The sequence below is a fragment of the Lepidochelys kempii genome, chromosome 11 (assembly GCF_965140285.1).
Source record: "Lepidochelys kempii isolate rLepKem1 chromosome 11, rLepKem1.hap1, whole genome shotgun sequence".
In the NCBI taxonomy this organism is placed as follows: Eukaryota; Metazoa; Chordata; order Testudines; family Cheloniidae; genus Lepidochelys; species Lepidochelys kempii.
The window spans coordinates 75631390-75641940 of record NC_136390.1 but is presented as its reverse complement, the minus strand read 5'-3'; the positions used below and the strand labels follow the sequence as shown (position 1 = coordinate 75641940).

Sequence of the window (10551 nt, the reverse complement as noted above, 5' to 3'; positions counted from 1 at the left end):
TTGCCTAACCTGCTTCAGCCCTTTTGAAAATCCCATTCTCCAGGCTGTTTCCCTGCCATAGGTCTGGTGCTCTTGAACAGTCCCTGGGAGGAGCTCTTTAGTGTGGCAACCCCTTAAGGTCACACTTTTTCCAGTTTTCAGAGTAACAGCCGTGTTAGTCTGTATTCGCAAAAAGAAAAGGAGGACTTGTGGCACCTTAGAGACTAACCAATTTATTTGAGCATGAGCTTTCGTGAGCTACAGCTCACTTCATCGGATGCATACCGTGGAAACTGCAGCAGACTTTATATACACACAGAGAATATGAAACAATACCTCCTCCCACCCCACTGTCCTGCTGGTAATAGCTCATCCAAAGTGACCACTCTCCCTACAATGTGCATGATAATCAAGGTGGGCCATTTCCAGCACAAATCTGGGGAGACAGGCCAGTCCTTGCCTACAGACAGCCCCCCAACCTGAAGCAAATACTCACCAACAACCACATACCACACAACAGAACCACTAACCCAGGAACTCATCCTTGCAACAAAGCCCGTTGCCAACTGTGCCCACATATCTATTCAGGGGACACCATCCCAGGGCCTAATCACATCAGCCACACTATCAGAGGCTCGTTCACCTGCACATCCGCCAATGTGATATATGCCATCATGTGCCAGCAACGCCCCTCTGTCATGTACATTGGTCAAACTGGACAGCCTCTACGTAAAAGAATAAATGGACACAAATCAGATGTCAAGAATTATAACATTCATAAACCAGTCGGAGAACACTTCAATCTCTCTGGTCACGCAATCACAGACATGAAGGTCGCTATCTTAAAACAAAAAAACTTCAAATCCAGACTCCAGCGAGAAACTGCTGAATTGGAATTCATTTGCAAATTGGATACTATTAATTTAGGCTTAAATAGAGACTGGGAGTGGCTAAGTCATTATGCAAGGTAGCCTATTTCCCCTAGTTTTTTCCTATCCCCCTCCCCCCAGATGTTCTGGTTTAACTTGGATTTAAACTTGGAGAGTGGTCAGTTTTGTTGCCGGCACCCAGTGCCGAGAGGCTGAACAACAGCTTGAGTGGTTCGTTACCCGGTGTGCTACACCCAATAATCACAACGGGGTGGAGAAGCAGAAAAGTTTATTTGCAGCTGCAAAAAGGTACAGGGAGAATAAAATCTCAAATCCTGCACCACAGAGCAGGATGTTACACAGGCTTTTATACATCCTTTTTCCCCAGCATACTTATCCAATAGCAAGCTGCTCCAAGTATCCATATAGCCAGCCAATCCAGTTCCCAGCTAGTTCCCTGAGTCTCTGTATCATTTGTTAAACTATACATAAAGCTGCTTTATTCAGCATTGTTCTTCCATATCTCCCCTGTTTGGCCTTGCTTAGTTTCAGGCAGTCTGACTCTGCAACATACTGTTGCAGATTCTCAGCATAACTGCTGTGTGTGCCTCCAGGCGGGGGGGCCAAGGACACTTGGGCCTAGCACGCAGAGCTGCTGCGAGTGCCTCCAGGCAGGAGGGGGGGGGCAAGGACACAGGGGCCTAGTGCGAGGGGGCTTCATCGACACTCGTGGTCTTCCATCCCCTCGAGTTACCTAGTGGCCATGCCCCAGTGTTCCCAACAACTCCCCCCTTTGAGAACACTCAACAGCCTTGGCTCTGAGTCTTCTCACTTGGGCTACTTATTTCTTTACAATATGACTTTGCATAAGCACTTTGTGATAGCCCTGAAGAGAATGACTTATTAACTTTTGCAAAAGGGCCCTGACACATGATACCGCACAGCATAATACCAGTAATACAAGCAGTACAGGAAAGAGAAATTTCAATAGCAGGCTAAATAAACCACCAAGCCAAGACAACAAACCCCAGCCTGAAAACAAGGTTTGCAACCAATCGTTCTCTGGGGCAGTATAGGCAATCTGTGCTCCGGCTCAGGCATGGGCCTTAGCCTGTACCTCCTTTTCATAGATCTCATAACTGCTATCATTTACATATACACAACATCGGGGCCCGATAAGGGCACAAACCCCTCCTTGGGATGCCAAGAGATAGTCCAAAGCCAGCCTGTTTTGGAGGGAAAACGTCCTGAGCTGCTGTACCTCTTTATTTAATGTTTTTACTGCTGACCCTAAATCACTAACCGAGTCCTCTAACTCTAAGGCCACTTTCTCAAGTACCATCTGCAGCCTTACAGTATAGCGGCCTATGCATGCCATGGCTGGCCCAGTAAACAGTGGTGCTATTCCCAGTACAGAGCACCCTACCAGCTTCTCGGTTGTGAGGGGATTCTTCATATTGTCCGCCAATGCCTTAGTCAGTCGCCGCAGGGTCTTTTCTCGTGACTCAACAGAGGTGTCTCGGGCATTTCTAATCTTTCCTTTGGGCAGTGTGGCAGTTATGGAAAGATGAGGAACTCCATGAGCTATATAACAGCTACCTGTCCAGTTGGCTGGCAGCACCTTGTAAGCCTTTTGGCCACATACAAAATAGTGACCCTGTAGGGCCCAATAAGGACTGTTTCTTAAGGGGATTCCTGGGATATTTAAGGCTGCTTTGGCTGCTTTTTTAAACAATTCATATGCCCCTAGGGGGGCATTCCATCCTCCTGATTGGGTACAAGTGGGGGCATTTTTAATTGTGCCGTTCAAATTACACTTGCCATAGAGACCACTACAAACCCACCATTGGCTTGCTACATTGGAGATATTAACTGGTCGGCAAGTTACATTTTCAAGCCCCTTTTTTGTGGTAAGATTATTTGTAAGTGTTTCCCTAAAAGGGGAGGAACCATTACACCCACACCGTTGGCCTCCCCTGTTGGTCTTTATCCAATACCCATCAGCCCACTGTGTAATAACACAGGAGCTCTTTCCCACAGGATGCCCATAGGGATCAGATTGGTTTCGGGTAAAACATAACACTCCCTCAGTGAGTACTGCAACTGAATACTCCTGGTCCTGATAGGTGACTTGCTGTAAAGAGATCTTGTTCCAGAACGGTGAGTCCGTTCTTTCCTGCTCTTTGGTGGTGGCTAATTCTGCTAGGGTCAGGGGCAGCATGTCAAGGGGCATTCCCGTTTTGGGGACAGTGGAGTTGGAGCACATACCCAGCAATCAGTCTGGTTTGTTAAAGTAGCAACATGGTGCGCAAGCAAAACAAAGGAGTTATCCTCCCGATATGCACAATTTGGAAATACCAATACAAAGAATAACAATGTTACCCAATTAATTATTACCAGAGTCTTCCCAACCCAGGGTCTCCAGTACCTGGGTGGGCCCATTTTAGCATTAAGGTGCCCGCTATTTGTGTCTTTTAAACAGTAGCTTTAGCCCGAGATCGTCACTAGATGAGGAGTCAGCAGGTTGGACGGTCCACTGTTCTGCTGACGAGGGGGCGGTTACTGCCTTCAGACGAGAGTGATGGATCCAGTTCTTGTGTCCCTCGATCTTTGCCGCTGTATGGGAGATCAGCAGGACTGTATAGGGTCCTTTCCACTTTTTCTGGAGAGGCTCGTCTTTCCAGGTGCGAACAAGCACAGAGTCACCGGCTGTAAGGAGTGAACAGGAGAGTCCAAGGGGAGAGGCTGGGAATCCTTGGTATACCTGTGAAGAGACAAGCGAACAGCAGACAGGGAACACATATACTGTGACAAAAAAACATTACCCAACTCCCATTCCCCTGACAGAACCGGGGTGCCATTCATGGGCCATGCCCTTCCAAACATAATTTCAAAGGGACTGAGCCCTAATCTACCCTTTGGGAGAACGCGGATACGGAGTAGGACGAGGGGCAAAGCATCAGGCCATCGCAGTGAGGCTTCTTGGCACACTTTTGAGAGATGCCGTTTAAGGGTCTGATTGGTCCGCTCCACTACCCCATTGGCTTGCAGTCTCCAGGGCGTATGGAGTTTCCAGGGGATCTGTAAGGCATGTGAGATGCTTTGAATGATTTTTGACGTGAAGTGTGTCCCGTTGTCAGATTCCATCCACAGGGGGAGTTTAAAGCGAGGAATGAGCTCCTTAACAAACTTGAGGGCCACTGTTCTGGCAGTGCAGTTACAGCAGGGGAAGGCTTCTGGCCATCCGCTGAACCGATCCACTATAACAAGGAGATATTTGAACCCTTGGGTACGGGGAAACTCAGTAAAGTCTATTTGCCACACTTGTCCAGGGCCCGGAGTGGGTTCTAGGGCAGCTGGTGGCACAGGATGTCCCGGTCGGGGGTTATTCTTTTGGCAGACTAAGCAGTCCGCTTGTACCTGGGCAGCCAGGGGTCGGAGTCCGGAAGTGATAAAGTATTTTCCCATTAGCTGGATAAGTGCTTCCCTGCCAGCATGAGTGGTTTGATGTAGTTTCTGCAGCACTGGCCGGATCAGGCCCTTTGGTAAGAGGACCTTGCCTTCTGGGGAATGGAGCCATCCCTCCTTTTCCCGGAGACTGAGTTTGTCAGTTAGCTGTCTCTCCTCCCCAGAGTACTGAGGGGTTGGAAGTTCCCCTACTGATGGGATAAGGGCATGCATATGGGCGTTCTCAGTCTGAGGGGATGGCAGGGTGGCAGCATGCTTAGCCTCTCTATCTGCCCGGGCGTTACCTCTGGCCACATCTTGATCTTCCCTTTGATGGGCTTTACAGTGTACCACCGCCACTTCCGAGGGGAGTTGTACAGCTTCTAGGAGCCGGAGGATTTGAGGCCCGTGCTTGACTGGGGAGCCTTGGGCTGTCAGCATTCCCCTTTGCTTCCATAGGCCAGCATGAGCATGCAGCACACCAAAAGCATACTTTGAATCAGTAAAAATGTTGACCCGCTTTCCTTTTGACAGTTCAAGTGCACGGGTCAGGGCTATTAGTTCGGCAAGCTGGGCAGAGGTCCCAGCAGGCAAACCTTCAGCTTCCACAGTGTCATGGAGGGTCACAACAGCATAACCCGCCCTCCTTTGCCCATCTATTACAGTACTGCTACCATCCGTGTACCACTCATAATCTGCATTTGGGAGGGGTGCATCCTTTAAATCCGGATGGCTGGAGTACTGGACATCTATGATCTCTAAACAGTCATGTTTCTGTTTCTCTGTTTCTGGCAAGAGAGTGGGTGGGTTAAGGGAGGGGCAAGGCTGTAGGGTGACTTCAGAGTTCTCTAACAGCTTAGCCTGGTACCGAGCAATCCGAGCCTGGGTGAGCCAAAGCCCTCCCTTTGCATCCAATAAGGCTCGGACCATATGGGGAGTATAGATTTGCATAACCCCTCCCAATGTTAGCTTCTTGGCTTCCTCAAGCAATAGGGCAGTAGCTGCGACCGCCCGTAAACATGCCGGCCAACCCTTTGCAACCTGATCCAATTGCTTAGAAAAATAAGCCACAGGACGCTTCCATGCTCCTAACAGCTGTGTAAGCACTCCTAGCGCCACCCCCCTTTGTTCATGTACATACAACTGAAACGGCTTAGAGAGATCCGGCAGGCCCAGAGCCGGGGCTTCCATCGATTTTCTTTTCAGGATTTTAAATGCCCTGTCAGCCTCTGGGGTCCAATAGAAGGGGTCATGATCTGCTCCTTTTACACAGTCGTACAGGGGTTTAGCCCACAGTCCAAACTCTGGGATCCATATCCTGCAAAAGCCTGCCATACCCAGAAATGCCCTGAGCCGCTTACAATTATTTGGAGAGGAACTTGACAGATAGATTCCTTTCTTTTTTTTCGCTTGAACGCTGACGCTCCCCTTGCCTTAGCTGTAACCTGATCCCTCTCCACCTCAGACAACAGGGTTCTCAGGAGGATATTACAGTCGTCTCAATCGGCTTGTGACTACTGAGGCACCCCTCAAAGACTGAAATAAACCTGCTTGCGTTCGTTGAGAATTCTCCAGCCTTTGTTTTAAAAGCTGCTAAGTCTATTGGATTGAATGGCACATGGGTTTAAACTTGCATAGTGGTAGCCTGACGTCCGTCTGCCCCTGGGCAAGCCACAACAGTCTCGGTAAGCAAAGGATAGAGTCCCACCGAGGGGGCAATCTCTGTAACCCGAGGCATCCTACCCTTATACGGTGGGGGTGTGGGGGCCGAAGGGGACACCGGCTCTGCCATTACAGTGGGGGTTGGGGTCTGGGGACTAACATTAGCTGCTACCAAACCAGTTGGAGTCAGATTACAGCGCTGTAAAATATCTGGTCGAGTACATAAAGTCAGAAACAAATGCGCATACATATGTTCATTCCATTTCCTTGTTCTCTGACAAAACAAAACTAATTGGAGGATCATGTTGTAATTAATTGACCATCCTGGTGGCCACCACTCCTGGTCCTCTAGTTGATATTGAGGCCAGTCAACTGTACAGAATCGTTTTAATTGCCTCTTAGTCATCGGATCCGCACCAAATACCTTCCAGTTTGCTAGAATGCACTCTAGGGGCGTACACCGTGCCCTAACCTCTGAGCTCTGTCCCTGTCCCATACCTACAGGGTAACTCTGGGCGTCCCCAGGTTCCAACAGAGCATATAATCCGGATTTTAAAAGGATCCTACCTGATCCAAGGGACCGGTTCTTCACCGTGGCCCTGCAGCTGCTCCTCCCCCACGTCTAAGGGACCGGTTCTTCACCGTGGTCCACAACAGCTTCTCCACTATATGAGTGCGTTGCACCGTTGTGCCCTCTGGGGTCGATCAAATCGCGTCTCCTCCGAGGCCCCCGATGAACTCACCGGTGCGCGCTGGGCGTCGGTTCTCGCCGCAATCCTCGACCTCCAGGAGGGGTCCGGGCAAGGCTAAATTGCAGCCTCGAGCCCACCCAGGGACGCCAAAAGCTGTTGCCGGCACCCAGTGCCGAGAGGCTGAACAACAGCTTGAGTGGTTCGTTACCCGGTGTGCTACACCCAATAATCACAACGGGGTGGAGAAGCAGAAAAGTTTATTTGCAGCTGCAAAAAGGTACAGGGAGAATAAAATCTCAAATCCTGCACAACAGAGCAGGAAGTTACACAGGCTTTTATACATCCTTTTTCCCAGCATACTTATCCAATAGCAAGCTGCTCCAAGTATCCATATAGCCAGCCAATCCAGTTCCCAGCTAGTTCCCTGAGTCTCTGTATCATTTGTTAAACTATACATAAAGCTGCTTTATTCAGCATTGTTCTTCCATATCTCCCGTTTGGCCTTGCTTAGTTTCAGGCAGTCTGACTCTGCAACATACTGTTGCAGATTCTCAGCATAACTGCTGTGTGTGCCTCCAGGCGGGGGGGCCAAGGACACTTGGGCCTAGCACGCAGAGCTGATGCGAGTGCCTCCAGGCACGAGGGGGGGCCAAGGATACCGGGGCCTAGTGCGAAGGGGCTTCATCGACACTCGTGGTCTTCCATCCCCTCGAGTTACCTAGTGGCCATGCCCCAGTGTTCCCAACAGTTTGGATGAGCTATAACCAGCAGGAGAGTGAGTTTGTGTGTGTGGTTTTTGGGAGGGGGGTGAGGGGGTGAGAGAACCTGGATTTGTGCTGGAAATGGCCCACCTTGATGATCACTTTAGATAAGCTATTACCAGCAGGACAGTGGGGTGAGAGGAGGTATTGTTTCATATTCTCTGTGTGTATATAAAGTCTGCTGCAGTTTCCACGGTATGCATCCGATGAAGTGAGCTGTAGCTCACGAAAGCTCATGCTCAAATAAATTGGTTAGTCTCTAAGGTGCCACAAGTCCTCCTGTTCTTTTTCCAGGGAGGAAAGTCACCTGGCGTCACCGCCTCCTGACTCGGAGTCTCAGAGCCTTCAGCACCCCTGCTTCACGTCAGCAAGTCCCCCTGAGCTGGACACCCAAGGGCGACTTGTCGGCCCCCAGGGAGCCATGTCCCCCCCCCCTTCCCCCGAGTGGCTCCCCCCCAGCACTGTGGAAGCCGGGGGGTTGTTACAGGGCAGCCAACAGGCAGGCGCAGGCCAAAGCGGGGCCCCCCGCTGCTTTCCAGCAGACCCTGAAATCTTTGGATTGTTTCATGACGAGCAGGATCGTTCCTGGTTTTTATTGTTTTCTCCGGAGTCTGGACCTTGACGGTGCCTCGGCCGAGGCGTCGGGGCCGGAGAGGAAGGAACGGGCTCCCCGCCCCCCAGCGGCCGCCCCGGGAGCCCAGCCCGGGGTCGCGCGGTGGCTGACGGGAGTAGTCCCCAGACAGCGAGTTCCCGCGGGGGCCGATGGGAAATCGGCCGCGAGACGCGGGCGCGCACGGCGCAGGCGCGCTACGGCTCGGTCCCGACAGCGCCGGCGGCCCGTGAGGCCCGGATCCGGGGGGTTCAGCCGGCGTGCGCGGGAGCGGGGGGAGGAGCCCGGCCGGGCCTGGCAGCGCCGCCCCTCCGCCACGTAGCCGCGCGCCGGCCGCGAGAGGGGGCCGGGGTCGAGGCCGCCCTGATCCGGCGGCGGGAGCGGGGCCAGCCACGGGGGGGGCCGCAGCATAAAACCAGCGGCTTTGAATTCCCGACCCCCCCCCACACCCAGAGACCCACAGAGAGACCCCCCCACACCCCCGACACACAGAGACCGAGACCCCCCCCCACACAGAGACCCTGAGACAGAGACCCCCCCACACCCCCGACACACAGAGACCGAGACCCCCCCACACACAGAGACCCTGAGACAGAGACCCCCCCACACACAGACCCAGAGACCCCCCCACACAGACCCAGAGACCCCCCCACACACAGAGACCCAGAGACAGACCCCCCCCACACACACCCCACACAGACCCAGAGACAGAGACACCCCCACACACAGAGACCCTGAGACAGAGACCCCCCCACACACACACCCCACACAGACCCAGAGACACCCCCACACACAGAGACCCTGAGACAGAGACCCCCCACACACATCCCCCCACACAGACCCAGAGACCCCCCACACACACCCCCACACAGACCCAGAGACACCCCCCCCACACACAGAGACCCAGAGACCCCCCACACACAGAGACCCAGAGACAGAGACCCCCCCACACACACCCCCCACAGAGACCCAGAGACCCCCACACACACACCCCCACACAGACCCAGAGACACCCCCCCACACACACAGACCCAGAGACAGAGACACCCCCCCACACACACAGACCCAGAGACCCCCCACACACAGAGACCCAGAGACAGAGACCCCCCCCACACACACAGAGACCCAGAGACCCACACACACACACCCCCACACAGACCCAGAGACACCCCCCCACACACACAGACCCAGAGACAGAGACACCCCCCCACACACACAGAGACCCAGAGACCCCACACACACAGAGACCCAGAGACAGAGACCCCCACACACACACACCCCACACAGAGACAGAGACCCCCCACACACACCCCCCACACAGACCCAGAGACAGAGACACCCCCACACACACCCCCACACAGACCCAGAGACACCCCCCCACACACACAGACCCAGAGACAGAGACACCCCCCCACACACACAGAGACACAGAGACCCCCCAGAGACAGAGACCCCCACACACACAGAGACAGAGACACCCCCACACCCCCCACACACAGAGACCCGCCCACACCCCCCACACCCAGAGACCCAGAGAGAGAGATCCCCCCACACACACAGAGACACAGACCCAGAGACCCCCCCCACACACAGACCCAGAGACAGAGACACCCCCCTACACACACAGAGACCTACACACACAGAGACCCCACACACACACAGAGACCCGCACACATGTCCTGTGAACCGGGAGTTCTCGGCTATTTCTTAAACCACGGGCAATTAGCAGCAAGATTTGAGGAGTCCTTGAACTAGTTAATATCCAAGAATAACAATTACTGCAACCCAATCAAGGAATTTTCATAGTGTGTGTACATATAGACACACACACACACATATATTGGGGCTGTCAAGCGATTAAAAAAAATCACGATTAACTGTGCGGTTGTACAACAATAGAATACCATTTACTTTAAATATTTGGCATGCTTACATTTTCAAATATATTAATTTTAATTACAACACAATACGAAGTGTACAGTCCTCAATTTATATTTATTTTTGATTACAAATATTTGCTCTGTAAAAAACAAAAAAATTGTAAAGATTCTTAAACCTTGGGCCCAGCGCTTTGCTGTTTTTAGAAATCTCACATTGGTACCTTCTTTGCGTTTTGTCAAATCTGCTGTGAAAGTGTTCTTAAAAGGAATATGTGCTGGGTCATCTTCCAAGACTGCAGTAACATGAAACATATGCAGAATGCAGGTAAAATAGAGCAGGAGACCTACAATTCTCCCCCCAAGGAGTACAGTCACAAATTTAATTGATGTCTTATTTTTTTAACGAGCATCATCAGCATGGAAATATGTCCTCTGGAATGGTGGCCGAAGCATGAAGGGGCATACGAATGTTTAGCATATCTGGCATATCTTGCAACGCCGGCTACAAAAGTGCCATGGGAACGCCTGTTCTCACTTTCAGGTGACATTGTAAATAAGAAGCAGGCAACAGTATCTCCTGTCAGTTGTAAACAAACTTTTGTCTTAGCGATTGGCAGAATAAGAAGTAGGACTGAGTGGACTTGTAGGCGC

At 51.9% G+C, this 10551-nt stretch overlaps 1 long non-coding RNA gene across 1 annotated transcript; it reads right to left on the bottom strand.

Moving 5' to 3' along the window:
- Positions 1-1120: 1120 nt before the first annotated feature.
- LOC144929135 (uncharacterized) lies at positions 1121-8106 on the bottom strand. The gene is made up of 2 exons (XR_013634444.1): positions 6525-8106; positions 1121-3612 (listed from the first exon to the last, which is right to left on the bottom strand). It is a non-coding gene; the product is annotated as an uncharacterized LOC144929135 (long non-coding RNA).
- Between the last annotated feature and the right edge of the window lie 2445 nt (positions 8107-10551).